Genomic DNA, 21149 nt, shown 5'->3' on the forward strand with positions numbered 1-21149 from the left:
TCTAGTGCGTACGTGTTTTGTGAGCTTGTTTCTGTGTGGGTCGCTGTGTGTGCATGCACGTGATAGCGTGTCTGCCTGCATGTATGTGTGCTTGTTTGTGTTTATCAATGTGCGCGTGCGTGCTTTTGTGTGCGCTTTGAGAGTGCGTATATTTGTGTGCGCGCGAGTGCGTTTTGTGTGCGTGCATATGTATTGCATAAGGCCGGTAGAGTTTTACTCGCAATAAAACTCATACAATTTGGTGCAGCGAGTGTTGCCGCCTGAAACCCGAGTTTGGTTTCAAGCCAACCTGGACAACTGCTGTATGAGGCGCCGTTTCTCAGGAGGATCAGTGGGAAGGCGTCAGGTATACGCTTTCTCCTTTTTCCCTCCTCTGCCCTGATGAATTGATATCCTTGATTGTTATTCTAAAGGGAACGTTACATCCAGAGCATAAATAAATGATTAAAAAATCTGGTAGTGTGTTTCACCATTACACTAATTCTGATCTTAAAGACGTGAATTTCCCATTAGCCCACATTTCCCTTGATACAGACAACCGCTGAAATTGTGAACAGCAGGTTATTCGAGACGCCCTACGTATATAGCAATTGTCTTCAGGAGCTCTAATGAATTTTGAAAATTCGGAGTGTTGTTGTTGTGCTTTAGAGGTATCATATGCAAGCTTTAGTTTGCATGCCCTTCGAGAGCTGTTGCCTATAGCCCTATTGAAATTCGTAACTACAGTTTGGAGAACTGGGGAAGCTGCAAGGCTTGTCCTGGCTCTCGAGAAAGTGCTTAAACTGGAAGTGTAGGTTGAGGAGTTTGGGGTTGGTCACACGAAGGCTTTTTTATGCCTTAGCAGTAGGAGTATCAAACGATAAAAAATGCAGTGTGTCAAGCGTGGGAAGCTGCTTATGTGGTAGAGGCTTGTGTGTTTGTTGTGTGTGCGTGTGTGTGTGCGCGCGCGCGTGAATGCATGCGTGCGTGTATGTGAATTCGCTCCTCACAAGGGAGTGTGTGTGTAAGTGAGCTACTTCTTTGCTGGTGCTATTTGCCAGAAATTGGGAAGAAAACACAATGATCAATATAACTTGAAATAATAAGCGATGCAAAGCATGCTGGCAGAGTAGCGACAGCAGCATATGAGCATACAAACGTGCAGCTGTGTGACAATGTTAATGCATGACTGCAACATCTGGAAGGAAGCTTGCTTCTTTTTCAGTAAGCAGCACAAAGTCCATATTTTTTGCTTTTCTCGTGCAAATCAAAACGAGGCTCATTGACAGTGATCTTGTCTTTCATTCTAATAGCATTTATTTATCTTGAACTTAGAGCGTTGTTTCTCGCAGGTCATGCAGATGATAGCAGCAATTTCACAATGCCCAGCCTTGGTGCCCTCCATCAAGAGCAAGCCACTTGCATTCACCTTCAGGCAGATAGATGGTTGGTGTCTTCTAGGAAGCAGTTGGGAAGACAACATTGTAAGTAGATATAGGTGTGAAGTTTAATATAGTAAGTCAAGTTATAATTTAAAACTGAGGCTCCTTGGCGGCCTAAGCTTGATATTATGTGCATTTGTGTGTGTTTTTAAATATTGCCGATTGTACTGCATACTGCAGGTATGACTGCTGATCCAAAGCATACACTTGATGGCCTTTCATAATGAGGATTTTCTTTGTGCAAGAATATTCACAGACTGGAGCATTCCAGCATGATATTCTTTATTGTGCATTCAGTGCTAATTTCGTATGACCTTCCTGCTACCAATGTTTTTGCAGGAAAGGAATATTTCTTTACTCTATGCAAGGAGCTTGTTATTTGCTCGTTGCATTACTCTGCTACCTTTAATTTAATCCCGTATAATTCTCAAAACCTTAAAATTTGAGCTGTTTTTACTTGAAATACAATATCAAAATGCGCCGGATTGCAATCTAGACTGCAAGGGATTTGAAGAAATTACAAGAAACTGGGACCTCTCATGGGTGTTAAAAACATTTCCACAGGCATTGCGCCTATTTCTTGTACTGAGCTAGCTGCTCATGAATATTGCAAGCATATGTCATTTCACACAGTTTTTCAGGATATAGTAGGCCTGTCATTGTCACTAAGCACAACCTTTCCTCATTTGCATCATGAAAATCTGCCTCATGCTTAATTTGGGACAAGTCTTGAAAAATGAATGTTTCATAATTTTGAAACTACACAAAGTATTGGTTGGGGCTTGGCAGTTTTCAGACAACTTGACCATGTTGAACCTAGCCATTACAAGACGAGAAAAAAAAACATGCACAGGAGGACTCATTCAATCAAATGCAATGCTGTGGTGATTTTCCATGTGGAAAAGTGTACTTTTAGGCGGGAGAGGGTGGGTAGCCAATATACAACCATAGCGACTCGTGCGGGTAGTGGCAACACAGGATGAAAAATGGTTGTGGCTCCGAGTTTCATTGAATATGAACACTTATACACAATCCCTACCCCCCCCCCCCCCCAATGAGGGGTAACCGTGCAATATATTTCGGGTGGTAAAGATGATTTTTTTAGGAGACGAGAAATTTCAGGCTCTAGTTGAGAGGCTACATAAAGAAGGGCCATGTATGTATTCGCAGAATAACATAAACTGCCTATGAGGGGTATCACAGTTTAGAGCATGAAGTAAAAAGTGGGAGCATGACGAAGGATCATAAGTTTATTTAAACTTATATGCCCAAACTTAGTATTCCCAAAGATCATAAGTTTATTTAATCTTATGATCTTTGGGAATACTACTTGTCACCATATCGCCAAGCTAACCCATTGAAAGAAAGGGGCCTGCTCTAAGGAAAATAGTTAACACATGCTAAATTTTCAAGGAAAGTATGCCGAAATGTCAGTTCTTAATAAATTAGTAAATAAGAAATACACAATAAATTTCAGTATACAGAAATGGTCTAATAAACTGCATTGGAGAGTTGGAGATTGTTGGGCTGGATGCAGGTATTGCAGGGGAAATGAGATTGGCAGTCGGGGTTCCCTCATTTTCATTTTGTGTGCACTCTCTGTAAAACTACTCTTTGTCTCCTAGTGTAATAATGTTGTGTAAAAACAGCCATTTTTTAATGTCTTGTGCATGTCACTCTTAATGTGCCATATCCCGTAAGGTTCTCAGCTGCAGTACTTATAAAGTGTTATGCAGAGATATATTGCAGATTTCCTGTCAATTTATATTAAGGTCACATACACACTCTTGGACAAATGTCTGTTGAGAGATGTCATTGGTAGTGTCATTAAATTTAATTCACTCTTATTTTCTATGGTGGAAAGGCCACTCTAAATTTATTTGCTTTTGCTGCTGTATGTGCCTTGTATTCAAAGTGACATAGTGTTTTAGTGTTCACAGTAAATGCAATTCCTAAATTTGCAAAATAAAAATTTCTCCTACCTTTCACCTGTCTTGCCCAGTTGCCTGAGCTGTGCATTGTTCCCAGTCACATTAATTAAGTTTGTTACTTTCAGGAGCTTGTTGCCTTATCAAATTTTCCACAGTGTACATGTGTAATTGCACAGACTGAACTCTCATGATTCTCTTCTTATTTTGCTAATGCAGGACGCAAGATTCCAGCAATGCCATGCGCTGCATTTATTGGTCAAGATGCTCAGAGAATGGAGTCCCTGCACCTCGTGTTTAACCGTGAACATTTTTTTTCTTTTGGAAAGCTAAACGTCATTTGCTGCATCAATTGCATTTTTGCAGCTCAGATGTGTACTATATTTTTCTAATTTTGAATCAATTAATATTCACTGTGCAGTATAAAAATGATGTACAGTGGGAAGGACAAGGACTGCGAGAATTGACATACACTGCGCTGACTTCCAACAATATTTTATTGCGTTGCCACATAGTGTGTTTATACACAAGAGGGGTCATGGGCGCAGAAAATGTAAGGCAGTCACAAGGGGTGTTCTAACAGCAAGTCAATGTACTAAGAACATGGTCACGAAAAAAAAATCACAATATCTATCTGTGGAGATACAAGACTTCACTAGGGGTCAGCGTGATAGAGGGGGAACTAACGCACACACTACCCAATTTCCTGGTGCAATCAGTGAGCTGTGTCTCGCTAGAACTTGCGTATCTTCAAAGAGGGGCATACAGCAGCAGTCCCGGCAATGAATGCCCAAGTGGCCTTGAACAGTGTTATGGACGTTATAGTGCACTCTTAAACGATCATTTAGGCATCTGCCTGTCCGTCCAACGTATTTACTGCCTCAAAACAAGGGAATATGGTAAACCACATTCGGTGCACATATCGCAAAATCTTTTCTGTGCCCGACAGAGCAAGAACTCTGACGCGATTTAGGCGCGTTTACATGCTTACAGAGCTTTGCCAGCTTTTCCGGGGCTGAGAAAAGGACGGATTCCTGGAGGTTGCCGAATCTTTTTTAGCCTATCGGAGACATCATGCACATACGGTAGCACTGCGAACCTGTGTCTTTCAACCGGCTGGTTCCTTGACTGCTCATCACGTTTTCTACCCTTCAGAAGCTGTTCTGCTATGGCTGAAATTAAGGCCAAAGGGTAGCCAACCCAAGAAAGGTGATCAACCTGTGCAGCTACACTATCTTGCATTTCATGTGAGCAAGATTTATTGAGGCTGTTAACGAGGCAAAACTTCAGAATACCTCGTTTAACAAGCTTTGAATGTGCAGAGTTAAAGGGCAAGAGTGACTTCTTACTTCTCGGTTCAAAGCACTAGCACACCTGTTTGTTTTCAAGGCACTGCCTGAGATCTAGAAAGCGCAAAGAATCATCAGTGGGGACCTCATTTGTTAGTTCTAGAGGCTGCAGCTCTTAAAGAGCTCCAAGTCTCCCAAAGCAGCAGGCTCTAAAGCGTGATCAGTGCAATCAATAAATAACAGGTAGTCGTCCACTAACCTGCACACTTTGACAACGTGAGACGCATCCAGGTGACCTTGAATGTTTCAATCATGATTAGCTAGATAAATATCAGTGGCGGCGCCAAGCATGATCCTTCACAATATACAAATAAATGGTGTTTGTATAGGATCATGCCTCACGCCGCAATTATGTGGTATTTATCTAGCTCATAATTTCAATATTGAAGGTCACCTAGATGCATCTCCTATCAAAGTGTGCAGGTTTGTACATGGCTACCTGGTATTTATTGATTGCACTGATCACGCTTTCGAGCCTGCTGCTTCGGGAGTCTTGGAGATGTTTAAGAAAGCCTCTACAACTAACGCATGAGGTCCCCATTGATAATTCCTCGCGCTTTGTAGATCTGAGGCTGGTACTTCGAACCGAGAAGTAAGAAGTCACTCTTGCCCTTTAACTCTGCACACTCAAACCTCGTTAAATGAGGTATTAAAAGTTTTGCATCCTTAACAGCCTCAATAAATCTTGCTCACACGAGATGCAACATAGTCTTGCTGCACAGGTTGATCGCCTTTCTAGGGTTGACTACCCTTTGGCCTTAATTTCAGCCATAGCGGAAAAGCTTCTGAGGGGCACAAACCGTGATGAGCCTGCTCAGTCAAGGAACCAGCCGGTTGAAAGACATCGATTCGCAGTGCCACCGTATGTGCATGACGTCTCCGATAGGCTAAGAAAGATTTGGCAACCTCCAGGAATCAGACCTTTTCTCAACCCCGGAAAAGCTGGCAAAGCTCTGTAAGTGTGTAAACGCGCCTGAATCGCGTCAGAGTTCTTGCTCTGTCGGGCACAGAAAACGTTTTGCGATATGTGCAACGAATTTGGTTTACCATATTCCCCTATTTTGAGGCAGTAAATACGTTGGACGGACAGGCGGGTGCCTAAATGATCGTTTAAGAGTGCACTATAACGTCCATAACACTGTTCAAGGCCACTTCGGCATCCATTGCCCTGGAACTGGCTGCATGCCCCTCTTTGAAGATACGGAAGTTTTAGCGAGACACAAGTCATCCGGGAAATTATAGAAGCAAATTTCACCTGAAAACTGGGTAGTGTGTGCGTTATTGCCCCCTCTTATCACGCTGACCCTAGTAAAGTATTGTATTTCATGAGATAGAAATTGTTTTTTTTTTCAGGTGACCACGTGCTTAGTACAATGACTTGCTGTTAGACGCCCCTTGTGACTCATTTTCTGCGCATGCCCGCTCTTGTATACATACACAGAATGTGGCAACGCAATAAAATATTATTGGAAGTCAGCACAGTGTGTCGTCTCTCGCAGTCCTTGTAATTCACGCTGTACGTAATTTTTTCTCATTAATTGCCAACTATCCCAAGGAAGCACCTTTTTCAGTGTATCTATAATGTTTGATACGACCATTTGCTGGCAAATGTTAACAGTGTGATATTTAACTTGAACTTTTACATGACTGCCTGTGTTCTTTTAGTAACCAGAGTATGGCTATTTTATTAAACCATATTTGCTAATTTGCATACTCACATGCTACAGCAAGCCCTAATCTTGTATTATTGCATCTAAGTGCAAATAATTTAGGAATTTACTATGTATTTTAAAACACTGTCCACCTTTCGTTCTCAGCAAAATCGTTTACTGGCCTTCAAATCAGCAAAATCAGGCCTTCTACTGCACTTTGCACCCACACAATAGTAAATGTGGAATATTCACTCTTGATTTATAGTAAGAAAAGAACCTATTTTCAAACTACATATTGTATATGTACCAGTGCCTTCGGGTTACAAGACAAAAATTTATAGAAACTGGAATTGTAGTTAGAAAATCTGCTACACTGCACCTTTAGCGCGGAGAACTCTCATTTCAAAATAGAGGACAAACTATGTAGGCACTAAAAAATTCTACATATTTTTCGTGCTCAAGTAATCTTGTTAGAAAGAGAAAATTAGCAATAATGCTGCTGGCTTAAGCCTCACTTAAAGCACGTCTCCGCTTGGAAAGTATTGTTTCAGTCCGAAAAATGTTGGCAAGTTCTGCTTATACGACTTTCCAAACTTTTCATAATGCTTTGCGATTACATTAGTTTACAAAATAACAGGTGTCTTGTGCGTTTGCTCTGCATTTCAATTGCTTCCCTAATTCACCTTTGCAATATCCCTTTTTTATTCAAGGCATCAAAACTTGAATTTTCGTTCATTGAGCCTTACACTGAAAATTTATTCCTTTATGTGGCCCGAAACACTGCGAGGTCAACTCAGGCTATTTCCGTGCCGCTATACATAGTTTCTTCTCTAAGAACAGATTTGATCAATACATATATTTTAGATACCTTTGTGGGAAATGTACATGTTCTTGTACTTACCGATGTGTTTGGTGATTGTGCATGTTTATATTTCCTGTGATTTATGTATATCTTGTACTCTGTATTGCAGCATGCAATAAATATATTTACATTTTTCTTGAAAATGCAGCATATATCGTACCAGTCTGCGTTGCATCTTATGTGGATCTGGAAATCGTGATAACCGTTGGTGTTGATATACATGCTCAAAAGTGACATTTGCTAGGTGTATTTGTGCAGCGAAGACAGATTTTGCAATATACACCGTGAATTACTAATATGTAATGTGATCCACACGTATAGGTGTGTGTGTGCCCATCGAAGCTTCAAGGCCGGCTGTTCGACTGTGCGTTTGGTAGCCGAACTTGAACCTTCGGACACACGCGAGAGATTAGCGTGGATCGCCGTACATAGTAGTAATTGAAGGCTTGTACTGCCGAACCTGCCTTCCATACACACTAGAAATAAAAGGGTGTACACCCTTCCAACACCCACATAGATGGGTGTTAATATGGACTTGCACCCCTACACCCTAAATTTATTTTGCTGGACACCCTTCCTCTAGGGTGCTATAATGGCACCCTAACTGTAGGGTGTAGACAACAGCACCCTTAGGGTGTTCGTCTGGCGACAAACTGATTTACACCCTTAAGGGTGTTAAAATGTTTAGTGTGTATTGAGTTTCTATCCTCACAATACGATTCCGTATTTTCCACGGTGTCGGATAGCCAAGCTGAACTTTGCCAGCTTCGTGCCCAGTGCGAGACGTTGTCTTCGACAGTTTCTTCTAAGGCTACAGCCCTCCACAGCATGATCTCTGAAATCAATGCCCTTGAGCAGTACACCAGAAGGTGTAATTTTAAGATACACGGTTTCCCCGTTCAGCATAACGCGGACCTGATATCTGTGCTGGGTCAAGTGGCGGAAAAGCTTGCTATAGAGTTTCAGCCTTCAGATGTTTCTGTTGCACACAGGCTACCAGCTCGCAAGGATTCCATCCCCGCTGTTGTGCAAACGCGAACTGTAGCGATCAAGCAAAAGTGGCTCGATTCTCGCAGTTGCCTCCCAAGTCTTGTTTTTAATGGAATGGCTCCAAATCCTCGGCTATATTTCAACAACAATCTGAAACGCTCTAACCGAGATTTATTTCGCCAGGCTCGCCTAAGAGACAAGGAACAGGACTACAAGTTTATCTGGACACGCAACGGAAGGGTGCTCCGCTCGTTCGCATTGATACTTCAATTGACCTCGAAAAACTCGTGTAAATATGGATGTAGCTAGATCACTCTCGTTTCATACCTTCTCAGAAGTTCATAACTTTTCATTGCTAACACCGGTAATGCCTTCACTGCCACCCATGTTAATATCCGCAGCATCCGTAAACACTGGAATCATTTTTGCGCTTTAACTTCGCCTTTCCTGTCTATCTTGGACGTCTTTGTTTTGACAGAAATTAATGTTCCTGCTGACGCCATGTCTTCTTATTCTATACCAGGTTATAAGTTGTTTTCATACACTCGCACGTTGCGTAAAGGAGGGGGCGTGGCCGTATTAGCGAAAGACAAGTGGTCTGTATCAGAAATACCACTTTCCTTTTCGCAAGCTGAAGTTGTTGCTCTACGACTATGCTCATCTGAGACTTCATTGGCTGTTTTGTCTGTGTACCGGCTGTCTTGTTGCAATGTTCGCTTATTATCAGAACTTGACACAGCACTATCATCCCTATCTCTTCGCCAGAACGTTTGTGTGCTAGGCGATATTAACATAAACACCCTCTGCCCCACTCTGCCACCGGTAGCCGACTATCTCGATCTATTATCTAAATGGGGATTAGAAGGCATTATACATCAAGCAACGCGTGAAGGATTTCTATGTGGAAAGTTGGTTAAATCCTGCATTGACCATATTAATGTTCAGTGCTCCACTTTTGCGATGCAGGCAGCTGTTTTTGAAACCAAGGTCGCTGATCATTATTCCGTCTGTTGTCGTCTTGTAGAAAATGCCAAACCTTCGAAAGTCAATAGCATGAAAAAGGAAATTTGCATTGTTGATCCTAAGCTCTTTGATGAATGCGTCACAAAGCATGACTGGCAGTCCATGTTATATACACTCTCTCCAGCTGATTTATACGACGGTTTTGTTCAGATTCTCCACAGTTATAGAAACAAATGCATTCAGTTTGTAAAAGTCAGATTGCGTTGCGAAGAGTACAAATGGCTATCGCCACTAACATTAGCGGCAATTAAGGGAAAAAGCTTCATGTGGGCCCAAGATAAACGGGCTCCAAATTGTCCGGAGCTACTACTGAAATTTAAAACATGTAGAAATCGAGTGAATTCCATGATTCAGCTAGCAAAGCGAAATTATATGCGCCAAAAATTCAAAGAAGCTCGTTCAGACGTGAAAAAGACGTGGTCTCCTGCAAATTAATTAAGATGTATATCCAAACGTGGTGGTCGCCTGTTACCACTTGAGTCCCATTCTGCTGCAGACGGGGACCCTGTTTCAAATCAATTTAACACATACTTGTGGCACGTTTCTGGCACTGCTAAACCACATCCTGATCATTGTACTTTAAGAGACAGCGTGTACAAATCTGCGCACCTTCCTTCTGTATCGGAACTTGATCTCAGATCAATTCTTTTTAACCTAAAAACTGGTAAATCACCGGGCGTTGATGGGATTTCTGCGGACGAGTTATGCAGAACTTTCGATGCTGTTAAGTATGTGCTGTTATCACTGCTGAAACATATTTTAACCAGTGGTATTATACCTACAGAAATAAAAAAGGCAATAGTCATACCGCTCTTCAAGAGTGGTGCACGAAATAGATACGAAAATTATCGACTAATTTCAGTTCTGCTGTGTATCTCTCAAATATTAGAAAAACACCTGCTGCATGTCATGTCGAAGTACCTCGATACCAGTAGCATTATTTCAAGTACGCAGTATGGTTTTGTCCCAGGCAGAGGCACACAAGCTCTCCTTGAGGATATTTCAGACATTATAAATTCAGCTTTTGATGCTAACCAGGTCGTATGTGCTCTTTTTCTTGATGTTAGCAAAGCTTTCGACTGTGTTTGCCATAGTCTTTTGTTATATAAACTTTCCTTGATGGGATTTCGTGGGCCTTTCCTAAAACTACTCTCTAACATTTTGGAGGATAGAACGCAGTTAGTCTCCACTGGGCAGTACCGGAGTAATATAACTTCAATAAAAGCCGGAGTACCTCAGGGATCTATATTAAGTCCACTTCTTTTCAATCTATATGTGAATGACCTCGCCGCTGCTATCCCTACTTTTACACTTCAGTACGCAGACGACACAGTTATCTTGTCTGAAGCTCCCCACTTTTCAGATGCAATCTCCTTTTTACAAGATGCAACGATTTGCGTTATGAACTGGTTCACTAACAGTGTCATTAAAGTAAGCGTCTCGAAAACACAGCTTAAATGTTTTCATAATCCTTTGAAGAAAATCAGTTTAAACCTTCCATTACTGGCGCACTCTTCACCTTGCTTCCACTGCACCTGCTCACGCGCTCCATATGTTTCAACAGTGAAACACCTCGGCGTTTTCCTCGACAGTGACTTCACATGGAATTCGCATCTGCCCATATATGCTCAAGATTACGTGCAGTTTCAGGTACACTATACAATATCAGATGTTACATGCCATTCTCCGTTCGCAAAATGGTTTTAGAAGATCTGGGTTATGGTATACTTCCCTAAAGGATTACGGTGTACGGTCACTGCGCGATTCCATGGAAAAATATTCAACTCTATCCTTCGATCTATTCTGAAAATTATTGGTTATGATTTAGGTTTAACCATCGGCACTGACCTTTTCAAAGTCTTAAGGTTGCCAGATGTTAACGCCCTTCTAACGGAAAAGGCCATCCTGAGTAGAGATGCGAAGTGCGGAAAAATACGGAAAATTCCCGAAAAAAACAGGGTTTTTTTTCCTGTTTTTTTCGGCGCAGTTGGAAAAATTGGCCAAAATTTCCGCGGGGAAAACGTACAGAAGTAAAGCTTCGGCGACACCCAGCATTGAACGTGAAACCGAAACGCTGAACACGAAACCGAGACGTCGCACATAATACCTAAACAGCAAACGGCGACTGACCATTCGCCATCGACATCACATAATGTCAGCTCCAGCGTCAGCGTAGCTTCGTCGTTTGGGTGCGGTTTCTCATGTTTTGGTGCCCGTTATTGTTCAATTTTGACTTTCCCTCGTACACTTGTGGAACCTGTGGCGGAAGACCGCATATAAAGCCGTGTGGAAGCAGATTCTGCAATGGCGCGGCCAATTTCCGACGTGTGGATGCACTTCACGGTCGGGGAGACCGTTGGCGGGAAACGGGGACCCGCTGTCTGTAAGTACTGCAACAGCAGCTACGCTTTTCCCGAATGCAACTCGCCTTTCCAAGCACATTGCTAAGTGCGTGAAATACCCAAGACAGGAAGTGACACCACGAAGCCGCTCTCGCAGCCCTTCATGTAGCAGGCTCAGGTCAAGCGAACATAACGGCGCAGTAAGCAGCACAGCAAGCAGCGCAGCCTCAGCGACTGGAAGGGTTACTCACTTCGTCGATACGATGACACTTCAAGCGCAGAAGAACGCCGATAAAGCGTTGGCAAAGGCTTTATATGCTTCCAACTCACCGTTTTCCTTGGTTACAAATAACTATTGGTAGGCAGCATTTAAAGCACTCAGACCATCTTACAAGCCCCCGAGCCGGTACAGCTTGGCTGGTCCACTGCTCGACGCTGAGTACGAGGCGGCTACCGTATCCGTGAATAATTCTGTTGAAAAGGCTTCGTGCATCACCCTTGTCACTGACGGCTGGACTAATGCCGAAGGACAGTTAGTTATAAACTTTCTACTCTGCACACCATCGCCATTGTTCTTCAAGTCAATCAACACCGGCAACAACAGGCATACTGCGGCCTATATGGCAGAAGAAACATGTGCTGTTATGGAATCGCTTGGTAGCTCAAAGGTAAAGGCTCGGGTAACCGACAATGCCAGCAATATGAAAGCGGCATGGGCTCTCGTTATTGAGCGATTTCCTCATGTTACAGCGGTTGGTTGCGCCGTACACTCTCTGAACTTGTTGATGAATGATCTCCTTACTCTTGGCACAATCCACAATGTGCACAAGCAGGCGAAAGATATAATCAAATACGTGAAGAAAACCCACGTGGTGTTGGCCACATTCAAGGAAAGACAGGAATCGGAGTACGGCAAAAGTGTGAGCTGCAGCCTGAAGCTTCCAAGCAAGACAAGAAGGAGTGGTGTCTGTCTCTCCTTTGAAATCCTCTTGAAAAACAAGGAGGTCTTGCAGGAAATAGCTATAATGGAAAACTTGAAGTTCGACAAGGCTCTTAGGATGGTCGTTCTGGACGAAGAAGAGTTCTGGGTCACATTGAAATCATGCCATACTTTGCTGGAACCCATCGCAAAGGCTACCAAAGCTCTACAAGGTGACGGGGCTCTGTTGTCCGACGTCACAAACTTTTTTCACAATCTAGCGGAGGAGATTCACTCGAATTTGCAGCGCTCTGTTCTTTCGCAGAGTGGACGGGATCTCGCTGAAAAAGCCTTAAGGACACATAAAGCGTTTGCAGTTCATCCCGTGCACTGTGCAGCAAGCCTACTTGACCCAAGATACAAGGGGAAAAATCTGATTGACGAAGAAGTCTTGTCTGCGTTTGACTGGATATCGGAGCACAGTAAGCACATGAACCTAGAAGTTGGAAAAGTGTACTCCGATGTGGCAGAGTACAGGATCAATTCAGGCATATGGTCAAGGTCCGGAATATGGGCTTCTGCTAACCACATGCCTCCTTCAACATGGTGGGAGGGAATCTGCACGAGTAAAACAGTGATGCCTCTGGCTGGAAACATTTTACAGATTCCACCATCATCAGCTGCTTGTGAGCGGAACTGGTCCGGCTTCGCCAACGTTCATACTCTGCGTAGGAACAGGCTGCGTAATGAAACGGTGCAAAAGCTTGTTTTTGTACACGCACAACTCAACATAATGAAGAATGCTACAGATGAAGCCAGTGACACTGACTCTGAATAAGACGTAGAACTTCATCGTTTTGCCATCTTGATCAATGTTTCCATAGTCGGAGCCACGACGAAATAGCCATAGAAGAGACATTTCAGTGTTCTTTGTTCCTTGTTTGAACTGCCGTAACAATTCTAGGAAGCCGCACCGATTCACAGAGAACTGAACGCGTTCGCGGTGATACTTCTGGTCTGCCTTCCATCTGTTAAACCCTGCATTCGTTTGTGAAAAGGCAGAAAGCATTTCACTTATGTTATTTCCATAATGAGAGTTATGGACTTTTGACTTTTGGCAATAAACTACTGCGATATGCTAAAGAAAATTTGTTATTTTCCATTTTTTCCAAAATTTCGGGAGAAAACGTGAGAGAAACAGATTTTTTCCGATTGCTCAGAATTTCCGGAAATTTTGCATCTCTAATCCTGAGGAATTTCTGGTCGCACAAATACAAGTTCGAATATATTTCTTCTCGTTGTCTCCGGCCGAAAGACCGTTTTCGGGTGCCTCGCTTCTCTACTAAGTACGGTCAGCGCACTCGTATTTACTTCATCCCTTCCTCTCTCAATAAACTACGAGCAAGTGCCTTTCACTCGAAATCAAAGTATATATTAAAAGAAATTCTTCGTCGCATTAACCTCTAATCCCTTACACGGTTGGTTCTTTCGTGTATATTGAAATCCTACTTAACATTATGATACTGGAGCAAATACATCAATTTATTCGTTTCATTATACACCTACTGATGTGTGTGAATAGAGCGTGAAAAGAGTACTTTTGTTTTGTTTCAATGCCCTGCTCCCTGCAGATCTCATATGTATAGTCCTGTCTCTTTTTTGGTTCCTATTTGGATTGTTTTTTGTTGGCTGTTGTCAATAAGATAATTGGTGGTTGTTAAGTAATATACAAACGCCTGATGTATGTTTTCTTGCTCTGTATTAAGAATGCTGGGTTATGCTACCTTTCAGCGTAGGATACGTGGTTTGTTTTCATTTTTGCCTCCTCATTGCTGTTTGTGTTTCTCTTCTGTGTCCGTTCCTGCTAGCAATATTTCTGCATATCTTGTGTTATCCGCGATATTACATTGTGTTAAACGCTTTCTGTCGGCTGTGCCCTTCAAGCCCAGTGCGGCTTTGGCAGGCTTATTATGTATTAGTGCTGGCGGAATTTCTGTGTCAATAAAGTATTATTATCATTACTATTATTATTGTTTGAGTTCTGTGAGCAAGACAGCATCACATGATTGGACGAATCAATGGTACATTTTGTTTTTCGCTTTTATTCTCTTGTGCAAGCTGTTTGTAATCCAAGGCTTGCGTATTCTTTTGCTTCGTTTGGTGTTACGTATCAAAGGGAAATGTTTTTCATAGCAGGCGATAATTTTGATGAGAAAGATACGGTAGGCCTGATCGGGATCACTTTCGGCGTAAACGTTGTCCCATGGTATCAGTTCAGTGTCAGAATAAAAATGATTCAGCGAAGTGGAGTTAATGTCGCGATAACTTGGGTTGTTATTTTTGTGTTTTTTGGGAACTACTGGTATGAACGTGAAAATCTGGAGATGATCACTGATATCAAGGGAGAAAACACCTGTTAAATACTGGTCGCAAGGAAGGGTGGCGATACAGATATCAAGAAATGTGGTGCTAGTTCCAGTAATACGAGTAGTTAACGTAATCAGATTTGCGCAGGCAAAAGTACGAAGGATGTTTTGAATATGTTCACTGGATGCGTCACCACTGAGCATATTGATGTTCACATCACCCATTACTAAAAAGAATGTGCGCATTGACTGTAGACTAGGCAGCAATGTTTCCATGAACTCAAAGAATTCGGACTTAAGTCCTAATGATGGCCTATAAAGTGCTGCAATAACAACATTCGTAAGTCTTACTACTAGACACTCTACATCGGCTGTAATACAAGTTAGTTCATCAACATCATAAGCAATACAATTTTTGATGTACAGAGATATACCTCCACCACGGTAAGCGGACCGCGTAATTCCGTGATAATTATATCCTGGTATTTTCGGTGGGTTATGGGTTGCTGAAAGCCAGGATTCTGTGAACAATACGACATCAAATTTGATCGATAGGCTGTCGAAAAACACGCGTAGGCTGTTCATATTATTTTAATGCTACGAGCGTTTAAATGGAATGCACTGAAGTAAGTAGACGACACCTGAGTGTTGAAGTTTTTAATGTCATAGTATTTACATTCTGCCATGGCAGCCGTAAGTCTGTTCGGTGATACACTAAAAGCAAATACGTTATATCAACGCCAACCTTAACGTTGCATTTTATCCAGATATTCTCGGCAGGCAATCTTTAACATGTCTGATTATTCTAATTTCATTGCGAAAATTTTTCCGCCATGCGTCCAAACGAACCTCCATCCGACTTCTCGATTCTTTTTTTTTTTTGCATTTGCGGCTACCAGTAGCTGCTTGCCCCGTCTAGTTACGTGCTCGTTGACATGTATAGGACCAGTTATCCTAAAGCCAATTACTGCCGTAGACAGACACGCCTTTTTCGCCTTCGGCAGGACAGCAATTCGCTTGTCCCGCCGCACAAAACGTACCACAATGTTCATTACGCCAGTCTTATTTGTTCCAACTCAGTGGCAAATGTCAACGTCATCACGTGCTAACGGTTCACCCGTGGTCACACAAATCTTTTTGGCAGTGTCCAAAGACTCTCCCTCATCGAAACATCTTTAATTTCAAGGTTGTTCGCGCGTGAGTACTGCTCCAATTCTTCAATTTTCATCTGTAGTTGTTTATTTTCAGCCGGGAGTTTTTCATTGCTGTTCCGCGTGGCGGCAAGCTCTTCACGTAAAGTCTTCATTTCCAAGGTGGGCGCATTGACACTGTCCCAACTTTCACTGCAATGTTCCACACTCTGTTTGAAGGAGCGAAGTTCAGCACGGATTTCACGTTTAAAGTCCTCGAATGCTTTACCCAGATCCCTCCCGCTTGCCATGACAAAAGATTCAAGGGAAACAATGTTACCCCTGTTTGGCAGCAGCGCATGCTGCAACAATGGCACGACTTGAATAAGGTAATACGCATCTTACCTGTACAGAAAAATGACTGATGAGTGTTGTAGAAACCGCACGCACTGCTGCCAAACACTGAAGGAAATACGCAGGGCAGTCATTATATATAGGCAGCGTCCAGTAGCTTGGTGGGTCACAGTGCAGGCGCGGGCACGTCGACGTATACCAGCTGGCCCTGCGGGATAGCAGTGCACTCTGTCAAACTGCGCGCCTGTTACAGCGATACCGAGTTTCTCGGAGCAGAAAGAAATTATCTTCCACTCCGATGCAGCCCAGTCTTCTCGAACATTATGTTCTATGCAAAAGAACGGTAAGTTTAAGCATCTCATTCTATTTTTGTTTTCATCGGGCTGTACGGGTTCCGGTTGGCGAGAACATCGGTGGTCTTTTGTGATTGACGGCGGTGAGGACAATACCGAGCTATATGTCCTGTGGAACCGCAGTTGTAGGACATGGGCAGGTCGCGGTTCGCAGAAACATTCTCGAAACGAATTCTACGCGGTTGTGGGCGGCAAAAAAGTTTGTTGTCATTTCGGTAACGTGTTTCTGCTGCTCGCTGAAATTCATTGTATCGGTCATATGACAATAGGTAGTAGGGTCGGTGCTGTTATTGTCGCTGCCCAACATCATAAGTCACAAGGTCTTGCACATGAAAATGCGGCTGCTCTCGTTGTGGTCGAGCGTCTTAAGTAGGGCCTCCGTTGTAGACACGTGACTGTGGTCGAGGCGCGAGTTCATAATGTTCAATGCCCTTCACCGCAGGATACGATAACAATGATGCAACGTTTGGCTCGAAGTCTAGTGGCAAGCAGAAGCTATGAGTGCTTAAGACTTGCGCGTGCAGGCTGAGCTCTTCCAGGACCAGTTGTCGGATCACTGATGCAAGATCGACCGACCTGTTGCTATCTATGCTGGCAACTGTCATCACATTAGCTTGCCTGCCAAACTTCGGCGTGATGCGCCTCGTCTTAAGTTGCTCGAAAGTGCGACAGTGCCGAATGATGTTGGCGACGGAATCCAAGGTTTCTTTTGCGATGAGGAAACCATAAACACCCCCGGAGATTCCTTTTAGGATGTGCCCGACTTTGACGTCCTCAGACATTCCAGGGTCCATCATCCTCCTCCAATGTAGGTCGTGCGGGGGTGCGATCGGAGATGGTTGTTCGGCGCGTTCGTTGGGTTACCGGCGCGCGCGATTGGCCTACTACGCGCCGACGTCGCCAGCCGCGAGGCGCGGCCACGTTTTTGGTGACGTCAAAATGACGACGCGCTCCTGTCAATCATCCTCCCACCGAGCATTTCGTCTGCTAGGCGCCGAACCCGACGGGAGCTGGGAAGTTTGGAGCGATCATACGGCTTCGCATGGCGCGTCTGGTGTATTGGATTGGATCCAACAGGCGGCTGCGGCATGACACGTTTGAATCCAATCCATAGTTTAATTCGAGAAAATGGCGCTTCCGTTGAGAACTTAGGTAGTTGCGCTGGCGCTTCTAGAGGAAGGAGTAGAGCGGGTGGTGGTGCGAAACGCGTTTGAAGAAATGGCAGAAAGTGAATTCCGGCGTCGTTTTTGTTTCTCGAAACAAATAATTCGTTGGTTGTACAGAGAAATCGACCCCATCATCGGTGCCAGCGAGCCACTGGAATGTTGTCGCTGCCTCTTGAAAAGTGCGCCACTCTTCCCGTCGTTTTTTTTATTATTTTTTCTTCTCGCTGTGCGCGACACCACCTAGGGACGACGCAAAGAAACTAATAGTTATAAATTGCAGTAGTCACACGTACTACTATTTGAAAACGTGTTTGGGCTTAAGACGAAAAAATACATTTTTTTTAGATAAAGATTTCATTCATTTAGAAGACGAGGGACATTTGGTTTTGTAGTATACTGTCTGCAAGCAGACGCCAAACGACGGAAGTAAACTTCCGGGGAGGTCACCGCTTCCTGATTGGCTGCTCTCTCCGCCCCGCTGTCACAAATTTTGCATACTGCAACTTTGTGGCGTTGCAGCAACTGAACAGAACGCGTATCGAACAATATATCTCCGATCGCACCCCAGGTTTCGCCTGGCACTTGCGCGCGTTGCAGTAGCGCTTGTACTGCCCTTTTCTTTTTCGTGGCGTCGTCGCCGCATCGCTCTTTAATTTCACGTTATTAACGTTTCCTCGTGATTGTATGACCACACTAAGCAGCATCGGTTAGAAAGAACACGGCGTTCAAAAGTTCAGAAGCGCTATTCCACTTGTTGTCAGCGCTCACCCGTTGATAATGGACGAGCCGTACCGCGATGCCTTCGTCCAGTCTTCCGGTGAAGGGGCGTGCACCTCTCAGTTGTTGAATGGAACTGGTCGGCGAAGCAGGTTCAATGGGCCGTTGTTCGTCTGCGTCGTGGGACATGCTTAACTCCGGTGGATTCGGTGGTAGCCCAGCAAGGCAAACGCTCCGTCGAAGAACCTGTGGTTCAACCAGTCTTCGGGTGTCGATTACCCAGCACCTCCACCACAACTGTTACCAATAGTTGTGACAGAATTCGTTTGTACACAGGATATGGATGAAGGTGGTAGCCCAGTCCGGCCTCCAAAGCTCTTCGTTCAATCTCAATGAGTCTGTTCATGAGGCAGCGCGAGATCGTACCCTCCGCTCTGCCCCGCGCCACGGCGGGGCGGTACTCCCCGAGGACAGAGACTCCCCTCCCACGTACAATGAAATCACGAAGTATTACCTGCTTAATCGCAGGGTTTACGGTTTGCCGCATCCTAAACTAAACAGGAATCGGGCACTTACATTACGCTTACTACAGACTGGTACTTATCCTTGCCCACGGAGGCTGAACATGTTTTATCCGGTGACGTATACAGAGCCTTATTGCCAAGATTGTGGCGCTTTAGCCACGCTCGAACACATGCTCTGGTCTTGCGAAAGAATTGAAGACTCGGCGATCAAAGATGCGTCCAAGTGGGAGGCTTCACTTCGCCGCCCGGACCTGGATGAACAATTCTGGGCTGTCCAGCAGGCTCACGACGTGGCCGTGTGGCTTGGCCTTCCGGTACCGACGTGGGAGCGGCCCGCTTAGTGGTTAATCATCACTACTTGCAGGACCAAATAAAAGTTATACATCCATCCATCCATCCTCATCCTCTCTTCTTCCTCACTGCCTTTCGAATCTCCGTTACAACATTAACGGCTTACCCCTGCATGTTTCTTGTAGTAATGGAATGTTTGCTTATTATTGTGTCATTTACCACAACATAACGAATTGTAATGATCAACATAACCTTCAGACAGATTTTAACAACGTACTAAATTAGTGCAATGATTGGCTATTGTCCCTTAATCCTACCAATAAACCCATATATTTCTCTTGTCGTTACAATCCCTCTCGCTTTGATTATCCGATTTCTAACACATCAGTTGAGCTAGTACAGTCATATCAATATCTATGTGTCACCCTCTCTTCCAATTTATTATTGCGCACCCAGATTAGTTGCATCATTTCAGCATGGGACAAAACACTCGGCTAATTTAAGCGACACCTCCGCCTTGCCCCTCCACATGTTAAATTGCTCGTGTAAAATCACTTGTAAGACCAAAATTAGAATATGCATCTGCCATCTGGAGCGCCTATCAAGCCTATCTAATCACAGCATTGGAAGCCGCTCAATATAGCGCCACTCGATACATTCGTTCCTCATATTCATACGACGTCATTATTTCATCTTTGAAAGCACAATCCGGGCTATCGCACGTCTCCTATTCTCGTCGCATTGCCAGCCTCGCCTTTTTCACGTTTTTTTTTATTCTTCTCTCAATCAACCCACGTATATTACAGCCGCAGCACGCATATCCTACCCGACCAGTCGTCCATTTAAAGAAGCCCGCCAACGATCGCACACTACTAGGTTTTGTGCTTTGTTATTTTTTAGAGCAGCGATACAGACTGGAACGGCCTACCCTGTGACATCTTTATCGCTACATCATCTGCCTTCCAAGGGCGCGTAATTGATAATCTTTAATGTTAAATAATATTCGCTGTTTGTTTTTCTTATTCCAAATATAACCCCGCCCCTTATGTAACACTTCCTGAAATGGGGGCCTTCAAGGAAATGAACCGAACTGCCCTGAACTGAAGAACGTTTCTCCCCAGTTGGCGCAAACTACATTCTGGCTGTGCCAGCAGCATTCCGGCCAGAAGTCTTGTACGCCCTGCACGATGATCAGACAGCCGGGCACCTTGGGTTTCCCCTTACGCTCGCATGGATTTGTTGGGACCCTTTCCGACGTAAACATCTGGAAACTAGTGGATCGTCATGGCCACCGAGTATACCTTATCCGCTACGCCGAAACGAAAGCCCTGCTCAAAAGCAGTGCAGCGGAAGTAGCCAAATATTTGGCCAAGAACATCCTGCTACGACATGCTCCACCAGAAGTCTTTATTAGTGACAGAGGAACGGAGTTCACAGCTGAGCTTACTCAAGACATACTACAGTATAGCCAGACAAGTCACCAGAGGACCACTGCCTACCAGCCGCAGACGAATGGCCCAACGGAACGTCTGAACAAGACGCTCGCCGACATGTTGGCGATGTGCGCCGACGTCGAACCCGATCTGCTGAAACGGTCGGCAAGGAGGCTCGATCGGCTGTAGTTAACATGCTGGCATTGTCGGTGGTGTCTTGCGCCGCTGGCAGTCACCGCATACCTTGACGTAGCGGGCGACGTCGGCGGTCAGGCGCGGCGTCGGCGTTCTAACACAAGACGCGGGATGCCGTCCTGTCGTACGCAACC

At 44.2% G+C, this 21149-nt stretch overlaps 1 long non-coding RNA gene across 1 annotated transcript; it reads left to right on the forward strand.

Moving 5' to 3' along the window:
• Nucleotides 1-248: 248 nt before the first annotated feature.
• On the forward strand, nt 249-4425 carry LOC142571227 (uncharacterized). Its single transcript, XR_012825803.1, has 3 exons — nt 249-346; nt 1332-1463; nt 3569-4425. It is a non-coding gene; the product is annotated as an uncharacterized LOC142571227 (long non-coding RNA).
• The last annotated feature ends 16724 nt before the right edge of the window (nt 4426-21149 follow it).

The sequence above is a fragment of the Dermacentor variabilis genome, chromosome 2, assembly GCF_050947875.1.
Source record: "Dermacentor variabilis isolate Ectoservices chromosome 2, ASM5094787v1, whole genome shotgun sequence".
Lineage (NCBI taxonomy): Eukaryota > Metazoa > Arthropoda > Arachnida > Ixodida > Ixodidae > Dermacentor > Dermacentor variabilis.